This window comes from Brachycentrus maculatus, unplaced genomic scaffold, assembly GCF_059751285.1.
Source record: "Brachycentrus maculatus isolate JH-2025_06_01 unplaced genomic scaffold, ASM5975128v1 h1tg001005l, whole genome shotgun sequence".
NCBI classification, from domain to species: Eukaryota; Metazoa; Arthropoda; class Insecta; order Trichoptera; family Brachycentridae; genus Brachycentrus; species Brachycentrus maculatus.
In genome coordinates, this window is record NW_028281723.1 from 48,117 (window position 1) to 62,500 (window position 14,384).

At 29.4% G+C, this 14,384-nt stretch overlaps 1 long non-coding RNA gene across 1 annotated transcript in view; it reads right to left on the reverse strand.

Annotated features, from left to right (window-relative positions):
- The window catches only part of LOC148299656 (uncharacterized), a 109,434-nt gene that overhangs the window by 37,726 nt on the left and 57,324 nt on the right, over positions 1-14,384 (reverse strand). The window contains exon 2 of the long non-coding RNA XR_015839051.1: positions 6,653-6,742. This is a non-coding gene — a long non-coding RNA (uncharacterized LOC148299656). The remainder of the gene's footprint in view (positions 1-6,652; positions 6,743-14,384) is intronic.

The following is a 14,384-nucleotide window of genomic DNA, read 5'->3' on the forward strand; positions in this document are numbered from 1 at the left end:
ATGTGCAGTAATAATTTACGGGAGACAACAATAGTTTACGTACCTACATGCCCCATTAGTTATTTTTCTCTCCCGTAAATTATAACTCTGCATGTTAAAACTATTACTTGTGTACCTAGAATTGTATAGCTATTTAAGGACCGTCAGTTCATTTAATCTTAACTTTTGAAAATGCCATAACTAGGCGAAACAATTGTCACAGTATTAATTTTAAAAAATAAAATACAACTTTGTAGACGATGTATAAATGTTTGAATCTGCCTAAAAAGTATCTCTGCTAAAAAAAATATTATCTTAAAATACTTGAAGGTTCCTTTCAACATTCAATAAATTGAATTAAATTATTATAAATAGATAATTGGCTCCCCAAAAATTTAAATTTTTTTTTGCTATGCACGTTTGGATCTTTTAGACAAAGACGTTGCCGATCCCTGGGCTAGGAGAATGGTCATCCCGCCCAGCCCTGGATACTGCGGGAAGTCGGAATGTCCCCGCAATATGTGCGGACGGCATTGAAATCCAATTTTTACTCCCCTCGCAAATTCGTGTTATTAAAATAAGAACGGCTGGCACGTCTGAATATACTCATAAAGGCCTCACAGCGACGCCATCTTGGAGCAGGAATGTCAGACGCCGTACGTGCAGTGTGACAAGGACCTTGTTCTCTGAATAATCCACACCAGTGGTTCCCAATTAGTTTTTCTTGGGTACCACTTCAAAAAAGACCTCAAACTCTTGTTATCCTTATTATGGGAACTCCTTTTGCGGTCGCTAAAAAAAAATCAATTTTGACATCTAAATATACTTACAACATTTTGAGTGTGTCCAAATACTTGTTCACAAAATCTAGATTATCTCCAATCACAGGAGTTATTTTCATATTTTTTTGACATCCCATCAAATATGAAGAAGAATATGGAAGTCATAGGCTGGTTTAAGTGATCACTTGACACACGTGTAGCATTCACCAATTCTACCCATTATTGACAACCTCACTACTCAAATTCTTGGATGTTCAATATATAATTATATGAACCAATTTTGAAACACTGCTCTTGAATCACTAGAACTTTGCTAGAGACATCAAAGAATTCCAATTGAACAATTGAACACGTTTAGTTTTCCTTGATCTTTCTCTGCATCTTTTACCAACCACATTTCCCTTAATTATTTTACTAACCTTGCTTCAATTATTCAATTTATATGCCCAAACATCTCAACATGCTTTTAATTTTACCTTACATTCGAGCAATTATCATACAAAGTGTTTTCAGTTCCGTACATTAGAGTTGGAAAAAACTGATTGAATATCTTGATTAAGAGATTGCCACGCTTACCCCTTGATGCAACTTTGCATACCCCTGTGGTTACGCGTACCATTAATTGAGAAACACTGATAAACACCCTCTGCCCGAATTATTTGGAGCAGTTAATTTTTAAATGTGTATTTCTTTGTAAGAACTTAATTCGGTTTGGCTACTTGAAAACACCAGTTTATGGTTATGTTTTAATTTTACACGTAATATATATCTTCTTCTTCTTCCTGGCTCCATCCCAACTTATCGTCTTTGTAGGCTGTTAGGGTCAGGTCTTTTGTCCTCAGATTGTAGGTCTTTCTATCACATACAATACAACGTCACCTAGGTATTGTCTTCGAATCATGTTATCTTTTTGTAGCATACATGAATTTTTTTGTTTCCTGACTTCAAAAGTTCAAAGTATGTATACATATATTATGATATCTATTCACACAACGCCTTTATATAATTTAATATATTTTTGACATAAATTAGCTGCTGAATACATATTTGAATCCTTATTACAAAGCTTGTGCCCAATTATAACATATATACAATTATAACTCTAATTATCACTATACATGTTGCCTAAATAATTTTTGTCTCAATAATTACTTCTATGAGTAGAAACTTTACCTAGTGTTCACTAATTAAATTTTCTGTCTTACACTGTTTAGTTTTCATATATTAAATATGTAGCTTCATAATATTAATATGGACATTAAACGATCCAAATTATTAAGTCTTATTCCTCATTAATCACAGGGGGTTGTTGACCCTTGCCGAAGCAATATTAATAAGTATAATATGTAATAAGTATAATGTCTAATTCATAAGTACAATACATTTGTATGAAACTCTAGCATTTGATCATTATTTACGAAATATTTAATATAAACGAGTAATTTATGTTTTTCAACTTGTAAACATATTTCATCGTACCTACTTGTTTATATTCATTTTAAATTTACTATAATTTCAAATGAGTTTCTATTTAAATAGTAAAGAGAATTTTTTTAATATTAATAATAAACGGTTTGAAAAATATGTTATTTTTAAATAACCATCTTTGGCATAAATAATTTAAGTTAAAATAGTGACGTTTTTAAAAATTTATATGCTGTCTTTATTTTGAGATGACATCTCTCTGTAAACCAATTAACTAACAAGCTAATTATCACGGCGTTTTTTCGCAGAAGTAGGCAGAGAGATTAGTACGCCACACTTCTCTGTCACTATGTTTTTCACACTAAATCTCTCTCATTTTTTATTTATTATAAAGTTTACCTTCTATTACCTGTACAGTGTTTTATTTCAATTTTTATTATCTCGATTATTTATTTAATTTTTTTAATCTATTTTGAAATTTCGTTTTACTTGGTGAATATCACTATTTAACCAAATAACACACAAAGTAAACATGGATATACATTTCTTGTGGGAACTGCATTTTGTAGAATAAAACAGCAACTTTATTGTTTTTTCCACAAACGAAAAAAAAATACATGGAAAAATTTATGAAGTTGTTATTTAATTCGATAGAAATTATCACAAAGCGGCTCAATTAACTCTTTAACTGCCCAGGCCATATAAACCCCTCCAATGCCCACGGGGTCCATATGGGCCCAAATGTAAAGTATAATATTTTTGATTATTGCTCGCCTACCGTTTATTTTTTTGGGCTGGCAACACTTATTTTATAATACTGACAATACTGCTTCATACCAGTTTACATTTATTCCGTTATTTCTAATTTTCAATGTCTTTTTTCACTAGCAAAAAAAATTGGAAACTAGAAAAAAAATCCTGGGCAGTTAAGCCGTAAAAAATTTCTGGACAATATGGACCCTAGGGGCAGTCGTGGGTTAGTAAAATTATTTTAATTTACGTATTAATTATAAATCAAACACAGATTTTTTGAGTCTACTAAGTTGTATTTCATTAACAAAAACACATAAAAATTATATTGTGACAATTGTTTCGCGTTGTTAGGGCATTATCAAACGAATGCAAATCACATGACAATCATTCGTTTGATAATGCCATAACAAGGCGAAACAATTGTCACAATATAATTTTTATGTGTTTTTGTTAATAAAATACAACTTAGTAGACTCAAAATATCTGTGTTTGATTTATAATTAATACATACATTAAAATGGAGTTCTACAAATTAAACGCCAAATCAATAAATAAATTATTTTAACGTAGTTATGCCATACTAATTTTTCCAGTGACTGTATTTTTCAGAACTTTGATAAATTGAGTTTTATAGGGGCTATTCAATTCACTGCTTTCGACATATTAGACTATTTGGTGAGTAACACTTGCGATTTATTGCATTTAAGGCTATTAAAATGGAATGGATATTCATATCGAAAGAGTTTCATATGAAAATCTTACTTTATTATATTAAAGCTTATCTAAATCTTTTGTCATTTATTTAAAACTTCCGTTTTACTTGGTAATGCCTCTATTTATTAAAATCTATTGTGCCACGTGTTTTTATGCATTCCGCATCATTTTCAAACACAAAAATGATACGAAATGCATCAAAACACATGTCATAATAGAGTTTAGAAGTAGTACAAATAACCAAGTTAAACTTTAATAAAAAATTAATTTTTGTTACCACAAAATGTTGAATCAATGAATGGAAAAATTAAAATTCAATTTGTGTATGTATTATGACACTACTATGCTATCAGCATAAATATGACTTCTTGGTTAAAACCCTAACGCCTGGAAGTGAGGCATGGAGTTGGCAAATTAAGGAAGAAAGTCAACTGAATGCGATCTCTCAGACGAATGTGCGACAAAACGATGTATAATGGATGTTCGAATGGTGATATGAGGAAAGAATGCGAGGCTGAGATAAGCGCAATCAATAATTTTAAGAAAGGTGTGTTGTGATGGTTTGGGCATGGGAATCGAATATGTGAATAACTTCTTCTTACCCTTCTTCTTAACCGCAGTCAATGGTGCATAGGGCACTGCGTCATATTGACGCAGTGTTATCTTGATCGTTACTTACATGAAGGCGAGGTGATCACTCCTGCGCTTCAGGACCAGTCCAGGGTAATATTAAATAAATATTAGAGTGTAAAATCACTAATATTTATTTCCCCCCCCCTTGGAATCAAACCCGTGACCTCCATCACTGTAGCTTAACATGCTAACCATTACACTACGGAGGTGGCATGTGAATAAAGAATATTAAAACAAAATAATCTCAATTCGGTTGTTTATAGAAATTGAAGATTAACTAAGTAAAAAACCATTACGCAACATATTAGAAATATGTTATTTCTATTCCATTAAACCAGACTGAGCCACAGCAATGCGTGGCTGGGTAAAACAAGTATTAAGTCTTTCAGTTCAAAAATGATTTTAAAATAGTGAAATAAACTTATTATATTTTTCGATTAAGTTTTACTTGGTAAATTCTTAAAATCCTCGTGACACGTGTTTCGATGCATTCTTCATCATTTTCAAACACCGTGCATCGAAACACGTGTAACAATTTATTTTGATAAATTGTATTATTTACCGAGTACAATTTAAATATTATGATTACCGAATCAGCAGGTAATTCAAAAATTTATTTTGTATGAAAGTAATATTAAGACAAAACCATGATTTGTAAATTGATTTATCTCATCCTTCTTTTAAAATTATATTAACATGTAGATTTTTTTTTAAGTTCGCCGATTTTTTTTTTTTCATGAAACTTTTTTTTCCTTATTATATTTTTCTTTTGAGAGAATTTTTGTAGGTATTCGGAATTGTAAAATGAAGGTAGTTTTATCTCGAGTTGGGAAAGTAAAGTTAACGAACAGGGGAAAGAAGAAAGGAAATGTCACATTTAAGTGTTCAGACTGGAACATTTTTAAAAAGAAAGTTGCAAAATGTTTCTATGAATTAGATGTATAAAAAACTTGTAAGTTTTCCACTTGCGAAAAACACCGGCGAACAGTAAAATTGACGATATCTTCCTTATAATGTGAAAAATCATTTTCTCGGCGATTGTAAGTACTATTTTTGTAGAGTACTTTCATAACTCTTAGGTTGAAAAACGAGCTTAAAGCTCGTTTTTCAACTTTTTGACGAAGTTTGTCAACATTAACGAATAAAATATCTTATATGCGTTCCTGTGGCATTATCTTAATGCCTACCGTTTAAAAATTGTTTTTTTTAAGGAATAACCCGCAAAGCGTCTATTTTAGATGCTTGTCTGCAGGTAGGATAGTAAGGATAGGAAGGTAAATGTGAAAAACACATCACAAACACCCAGACCAATTGAAAATAAATATTTTTTAAATTCATTTTACAATTGGAGGGAGTCGAAGTACAAAGTAATTATTATCTCTTTACAAACGCATCTTCTGAAGAGAAACAAGTGCAGGTTTGGAGCGCACCATAATCCGCGCAATCTATCGTTCTCCACAATACTAATGAACGAGTTGTTGAATCGTCAAACGCGCTAGCCACTGCACTACGGTGGCGCACTAAGTCATTACGCTTAGACGACAAGAAATGATTTTTTCTAATAATAAATCAAGTCACCCCCTTCACTAGTACAAGAAAAATGGTTCTTCGTCATTCTTTCTCATAATTTTGGCTCGGATTTATCATTTAATCTCTTATCATCTCGTCGCAGCACGGAAGGGGTCAATTTTTTTGCGAGTCTGAATTATGAAGCCCCAACGAAGCTGCGAAATTGGAAAGCAAAGTATATTTATTTAAGGCGTAATTTAAATCTTAACAATTTTGAGAGAATTTATCGTACATTCGAGGTAATAAAACCTTAAGGTGGGCCCCGAAAGGATAGATATTTACTTAAAAGGATTCGATTTACGCAAATTAAATCGTCCTTTTATTCAAATTCTATAAATTTCATAGCCAATATTTTTAAGTCAAAATTTCTTATGAAAATTTATGTATTTCACTTAAAAAATACCAAAAACTATTACCTCAAAAAAGTATTTTCTCACATTATTTTTTGACGTTTCAACATAGATGGAAAAGAATATGGAAGTCCGGACATTTACTGGGCTTACGACCGTCATAGGCATGTTTAAGTGATCACTTAACACACGTGTAACATTCATTAATTCTAATCATGATTGACAATTCACTAGAATTTCATTAGAAACATCTATCGTGAGATGAAAGAAGCTTTTTATTAAGCAAAAACTCTTAACTTAATCGACTTTTTTAAGACATCAATAAATCTTGACAACAATCCCCTAGTAGAATTATATCTAGTTGTTTTGTAGAAATACTCAAACAAACTAAAAAAATGTTAATCAAGTCAAATTATCTTTAAAAGGGATGAAAATAAAAAAAATAACCTTTTTGGATGACAGACAATCTCCAGAGGCTTTCCGGGCAAAACCGAAATATGGGGATGATTGTGATTATTTACAGCCGTCCACGTGAATCTGAAAAAAGGAATTAATTTATAAACAATTTGTAAACATAGTATTATCATTTCAATTTCAGAAATTTAAAGAAATGGAAAATAAACTTTTCTTATTTTACCCTTACTCACACTTAATGGTGCATAGAGTATTGTATCCTATTGATATCTGGTTTGTTTATTGAATGAAGGCAAGGTGATCAACGCGGAGTGATATTAAATATATATTGCAGTGAAAAATCACAAATATTTATTTTATCCATACGATATTTCCAGCACTGTAGTCTAAAGCACTAACCATTACGCTACGGGAGTGGATCAAATGATTTTTTATTATTCTTACATACATAATATTTTTTAAATTAATTGATTTACCAGTCAATACGTGGTTATACATTTCCATTTTTAATAAAAATTTTACATGGTAATTACCAACATTTATTAAATTTATATAAATAAGTACACACACGCAGTACTAAAAATTTCTCATGGCGGACAGCGTACTTCTTAACAGCTGCTGTAGCCTTTTTTTTGCTTCCGATTGTAATATTGTTGAAAATATTTAGAATACATAAGGAATATTTGTTTTTATATGATTTTATTTTTTTTAACCAGACAGAATCACAGCAAAAGTTTAAAAATAAAATTTAGTTTACATAATTAATATTAAAAACGAAAAATGAGTTTTAGAGATAACGTAATTGAATTTCATTGTTGAAAACGTCTGACAATTATTTCGCCTTGTTATGCCATGAACAAACTAATGTGCAACATTTTAAAACTCATAACAAGGCGAAACGATTACCACAACTTTTATTTTTGTGTTTTCAACAATAAAATACAATGCATTGGACTCTTAAAATCAGCGATTGATTTTGACATTTAATAGATAAATTAAAATGGAGTTCAATAAATTAAACGCCAAATCTATTAATAAAAAAAAGAACTATTTTATACAATCACCTATTATATTTTATTCTTTAGTTCTATTTTCTGATGTATTTTTTTAGTAAAAAGCTTCTTTACATCTCACCAATAGATGTCTCTAGTGAAGTTCTAGTGATTCAAGAACAAGGTTTCCTATGACGGTCATCAGCCCTGTGAAATGCCCAGACTTCCATATTCTTCTTCATCTTTGATGAGATGTCAAAAAATAAATAAAAATTAGAACTGCTTTATACATTCACCTCTTATATTTTATTCTTTAGTTATATTTTCTGATGTATTTTTTTCTACATAGATAAATCCTCGTCCTTTGTACATTTTTCACAAGGAAAGACATCTTTCCGGAATATAAGGATTCCCCAGGACACGGAATACAGTCGACGATAGTTATGCAAAGCCGTAATGCACTGATGAAAATGTAAGGGCTCGAGGAAGGCATGTTCTAAAATCCTACTTATCTATGCAAAAGTGTGGTCTTATGTACGTGTATTTATGCAAGTAAGACCTTATCATAAAATGGAGTTATATACATGTGTTTTTACCTAAGTAAAACCCTATTACAAAACTGGGTTAATATACGAAAGCAGGGATTTGAAAATATCGAGTTACATCTTTATGGCAGTAAATGAAGTGAATTGAATGAATTATTATTATATTCTCAATATTATTAATATTTAAAGCATTTACTTTGTGGTTAGTCATTTTTACTTATTTATTTTTTATAAAAATGTTAATAAAATTAGTATATAACCACTCACCGAGATTTTTACGTCTACCGGTTTCGAGACGTACCCATCTCTTCGTCAGGATAATCACTAACACAGCATGCAAATAATACTACCTTTCACCACTTACCTTGCAAACAATACTACCTTTTAAAATAATGAATTATTATTCATTATTTTAAAAATTAAGCACTTGGATAATACGACTTATTTAGTTTAATTTCATCACACAAGACTAGTTTCGAAAACTGCAGTTGTTTTCATCGAGATGACTAATACCAACGAGAAAAAAAATATTGAGATATGTAAAAAGGTTGTGGGGAAATTATTAGAGGGGGAGGGTAAAGGGGCATTACTCTTTATCATGGGAAGATTGATAATAATTGTGACGTATTTTGTAAAATAACACATTAATAATTCATGTTTCATGAGATTTTTTTTTATATTTCTTAATTTTTCATATTATTAACCCCCATCCTCTATTTATTTCCTCAAAACCATTATTAAAAAAGGATTTTTTTCTTGTTGGTTTTTGTAATCACCTGTCGATGAAAATAGTTTTTGTTTTCGAAACTAGTCATTTGCAATGAAATAAAACCATTTAAGTTGTATTTAACAAGTGTTTTTATATATTTATTATTCATATCCAATTTTGTTTTTACTTGGTAAATACCACTTTTTCTGAAAATCTATTGTGACACGTGTTTCGATGAATTTGTACCGTTTTCAAACACCGTTTATAAAGCTTGGTTTGCTGTATAAGTTAACATAATTGACAATTTGAGAGGAAAAAAAACATAAACTAACGTTAATTTTTCCGAATAAGAACCGCAAAAGTAACGATTATCTTTCAGGCATATCTCAGTTCAGTTTAGTTCAGTGCCGAAAATTGGGGTTTTTTATCATAAATAAATCACTTTTTTTTGCAGCAGTGAAAACGATATCTTATACAGTTCAGAAAAAATAATAAAAATGTGAATTTAAATATCATGGTAACATGCCTTTAAATGAAAATTTATTTGATTATTAATATCAAAATAGTTCAGAAAGCGATCATTTAAGTTGTTAAAAAAAAGGTAAATTTATTACATAAAATTGTCATTTTCAACATTCGAGGTCCCTAATACATAAACTATTTAAAAAAAAACAGCAATTTTTCAACAATTAAAGGGTGATAAATATTTGAGTATGAATAAAAGTTTATCTTTGAGATTCAAAAACGATTTTACAAAAGCAAAATGTAATATCAAATGAGTCCAACAGAATTCCAAATATTTAGGTATTTATTATTTCAATAAAAAAATAAGAAGATATTAAAATATTTAAAAAGAGATAAAATATTTTTATACATGTTACTTCATAAGTATAAACAATAAACATTGAGTGTAAGTCCCTCTCCAAGCAAAAGAGCTAAATCTCGTTTTAAGAGAGGAACAGTGTAACTAGTATTAAAATATGTTCAATGTAGAAATGTCTACTTAGCAATATTTTTTTTAAAGTAACATTGTATGTAGGTATATATTTTTTTTTTAAATATTCCCATTAAATTAACGAATAAAAATGTTTCATATATTTTTATATTGTTAGTATTTTAGATGTTATTTTAAAGTGAAAAAACTCTTTCATCATATGCCTATAAAGCTTTAGCTTTTATTAGCTTTTCATTTTTTTAGCTTTTCACAAAAAATATTTGACACTGAGGATTTTATGTTTGGTAAAATCACCCCAATTTATGGCACTTTAAATTCTGAGACTGCTGATTTTAAGCTGATAAAATTTTCTCACGACTAGTAAGCTGAACTTAGCTAGGATACTTGAAGAGATTTAATCGTGATGACTAGATTATGGGAACGCATTTGAATATAAAAAGGTATTACGTGGATGATAAACGTTGTTTGTAATGCACTACCTACTAAAGAATAAAGGGAATATTTTTTCACGTATTTTATCAAAGCGACTATTCCTAGTCTAAACGCATATCTCAGTATTAGAAATTTTTGCATAAAAAAGCTCTTTAGTAAGTATATGTTATTATCAAAGTCACAATTCTATCACGTTATTTTACATTGAAACAATAAATTTGTAATATAATTTACAAGATTTTTATTAACTCATTAACTAACTTACTTTCACACCGCTTCTTCGCAAGACGGTAGGCAGAAATAATACAATTTCTTGAATATTTTTCTCAGATACATATATTCATGTACATAAAAAGTTCTTTATAAAGTGGTTTAAACAACTTTGTTTTAACCACTTTTTATTGGTACACTTTTTCCAACCGGATTTGACAAGAACCTTGTCATCATCAGGGTTTATGTACTAATTATAAAATATTGAAATACTGATAGTAAGATTACTACTACTACAAAGTTCTTGTCGAAACTGGTTGGAAAAAGTGTACCAATAAAAAGTGGTTAAAAGAAAGTTATTTTATTTTACTAAGAAATAATACAATTTGTCTTTGCAAACAATCTTCGCATCTACTACATGTATACATCTTCTCATACATATACTTTGATTATTCCGACTCCTGACATGACCACATTCAAGTATTTCAAATACTTGACTATGCCAAGTTTTCCTCGGTTATCTTCTATTTTTTTTAATTGATATCTATTGATGATTGGAAAATTCGGAGCATTCTCAGGGGTGACGACCTGCCATAAGCTGGTCCAATTGATCACTTTATACACTATACACTATTTTTTCACACTATACACTGTGAAAAAATCACCAAATCACCCATAATTTACGAATCATAATATTTAATTGTCATACCTTAACTTTTATTAAGAATCATATTTCTTATAAATACTAATATTTATAATATATACAAAATAAATTGTTTCAAAATTCTTCACCTTTGCTTTCCATTGTTTCTTTGTTTTTAAACTCCGCCCCTTGACTAACCCTCTCCCCCTAACTTTCCCCTCTCCTTATTTATAGAAAAATTTTATATTTTATATTTTAGTTACTATTCAGACCTGAATAATAGAAGTTTAGCTTCTGAAACTAGTAATCTTTAATAAAACTCAAGTGGTATAAATACAAGTGTTTTCTTTAATCATTATTCATATTATTTTAAAAAAATCGATTTATTTTTATTTTTATATTTAATAGCATCTGGGTATGCCATGAAAACCCCTGTCATATTTTCATCGGGTGAAAATTATTTCCTAGATTTGTATTTAAGTAAAATTAAAACATAAAATCACAAATCTTACACGAAGTAAGTAGTTTCAACGGCAAAACTACAAATTTAAAAATTTCTTAAAAAACACGCCAATATAAGATCTTATCGTTGAACGAAAATGGAAAATTTAGATAAACAAATAGATTTTATAAGACGTACGCTTATTATGCCCATCTTTTCATTCTTTCTATTTCTGTAAAACATAACATGATTTTTCTATCTAGGGAAATGATAGTATTATATTTTTACGAGAAATGCGAATCCCAAACAAAGCGGTGAATAAACCCAAATGAAATATCATTGAGCTTAAATTTACGGTACATAGATAAAAGCACAATACGAAGCCTTTTTAAAATACCGTTTTATAAACTCATATTTTTCTTTTTCATATTATCCGTTTACAATCCTACAACTTTTGACATCAATGAAGCGTACATTTTACTCGCAGAATAATAAAAAATATATATAATTTAAGAAGCTCTATTTTCATAAGCTACGTCCTTTTTTATGAAAATGAATTATGAATTAAAATTTATCGTAAACTAGTTGTCCCCGGCCACACGTTACTGTGGCTTAGTCTTAAAAATGTGAAATAAAGAAAACAGAAATCACAAATTTTAAACACGTTAAGTTTTACGATGCTTCAGCATCAAAAAATTGTAAAATCCATGAAACAACAATCAATAATTGAAAATGCTTAATGACAGCATCTGTCAGGAAACACGCCATCCACCATGATAAATGTTAAGCATTTTTATTTTAAACGGAAATTAAACATATTTATTTATTTTATAATTTAATATAAATATGTTTCATTTTCATATAACTTATCAAATATAGAATCACAGAATTTGTAAAGACTTGCTTGTATTTTTTGTAATGTATTTTTTTTAATTAAAAGAAGGGTATTTTTTCTAGTCATATATGAAAACACATGCGTAGGTGTTTGATTTATATGTAATTTTATTTTTATTTTTCTATGAGAAATAAAAATACTTTGTTTTTTTGATCCATTCACATATATCATTATGATCCACAAAGTTAATGCTTTCAATATTCAAAACGTAAAAATTTCATCTCATTATGTTCATATTTTCATCAAAATGGTGTTTGAATGAATTTAACATCATTATCAAATACCGTAAAGTAATGTATGACTATGTAGATGTATGGATGTGAAGGAGGCGAGGAGTATATGTCAGGACAGAAAAATGTGGCGTTCCATCCTCTCTGCCTACCCCTGCGGGAAAACGGCGTGACGGTAGTAGTAGTTGTAGTAGTTGTAGCATATATGGTATAAGTAATACGCTTTATCTTCAAGTAAAACGTTTGTCTTACAAAATACGATGAAACGTTATTATCGTTATTTATTGTTCATATTACATAACAACGCTCTGGCATCGAATCAAGAAAAATCCTAAATACACATGTGATATACGAGTATACATATATGTTCCTCCAATACGATACACTCCGGGTAGAGCCATTTATTGGTCCCTAACATCCATCTTGGATAGGCCATTCCGTTTGACAAGCGACGCATTTTGAAGGAGTAAACCTGAGCTATGATTAAATGATCGGCTTGGCTTAGAAATACCGCAGATAAAGATGTATCCGAAAGGCTTTTGTCATAGAGATAACGGAGAAAACGTGTTTAAGTATGAAAAAAAAATCTTTTATTTTTATTTTGGATGCTAACTAATACTTTTGAGGTTATTTATATTATTGATATTTTGTTTTTTAAAATTAAATTTTATTTGGTAATATAATATAATATAATATTTTCTTTATACCAAAATTTTATTTTGTACAAATATCAAACCGTAATAATATTATTCTTAATTTTATCAAGCAATTATGGATATTGACGTAATTATTCGTCAATTTTTTTTTTTATATTGCATCAAAATGAAGTATTTTTGCTATTGGTATGTTTGTATAGAACATATCGCTCACTCCTTTCAACAAAGTCATGTTTTAAAAATCGTCAATTTTCCGTTGTGCATGTTTTCGGAAAATTTTCTATATCCCAGCAAAAGCGGCATATTTTTAACTAAATATTTACCCGCTACAGGGCAGAAAGTGTTGTTTTTGCATTTTGAAGAAAAGGTATTGTTAAATTATTTTTTTAAACTAAATATTTTTCAAATGGAGAAAAAACATTCAGGTTTTACCTTAAAAGATCTGTTGCACAGTAAAAAGTACAATCAGTGGGTTGATATTTATTTTTAAAACATTGTATAATATTTTCAAACTTCAAAAACGATCTCCTGAAAAATCTTTTTTTTTTATATACTTATGATGTTGTTGAAAGGAGTGAGCGATATATGATTTCATATCCATATGCAACTAAATAATAAGATAAAATTTTTATAGCCAGATTTGATTATTTTGCATCGCGAAATTCGGAATAATAACAATAAACTTGATACATTTCATCGTAACGCAATATATCCGCAATAAATAAGAGGATATACTTTTATCCTGCCCTATTCATGAAGCAATGAAATTAATTGACGTCGCATTTATTTTGCGAAAGCCAACATTATTTTAAGGAAAGAGGTTTATTTATGTTATTGTTAAAAAGGACTTAACCCAGATCTAAGATTTTTTTTATAATTTGATGAAACTCCATTTAATATGATAAAATAATGCAAAGATATATGCAAGATCCTAATCGAATTATTAAACATACTGAGAGACGACTAAAAACGTGTTTTAAAAAAAATATCCAGCTTTTAATTTCACCAGTTATTTTATTTACAGCATTTTGACACAATCAAAATGTTGTAAAGGTC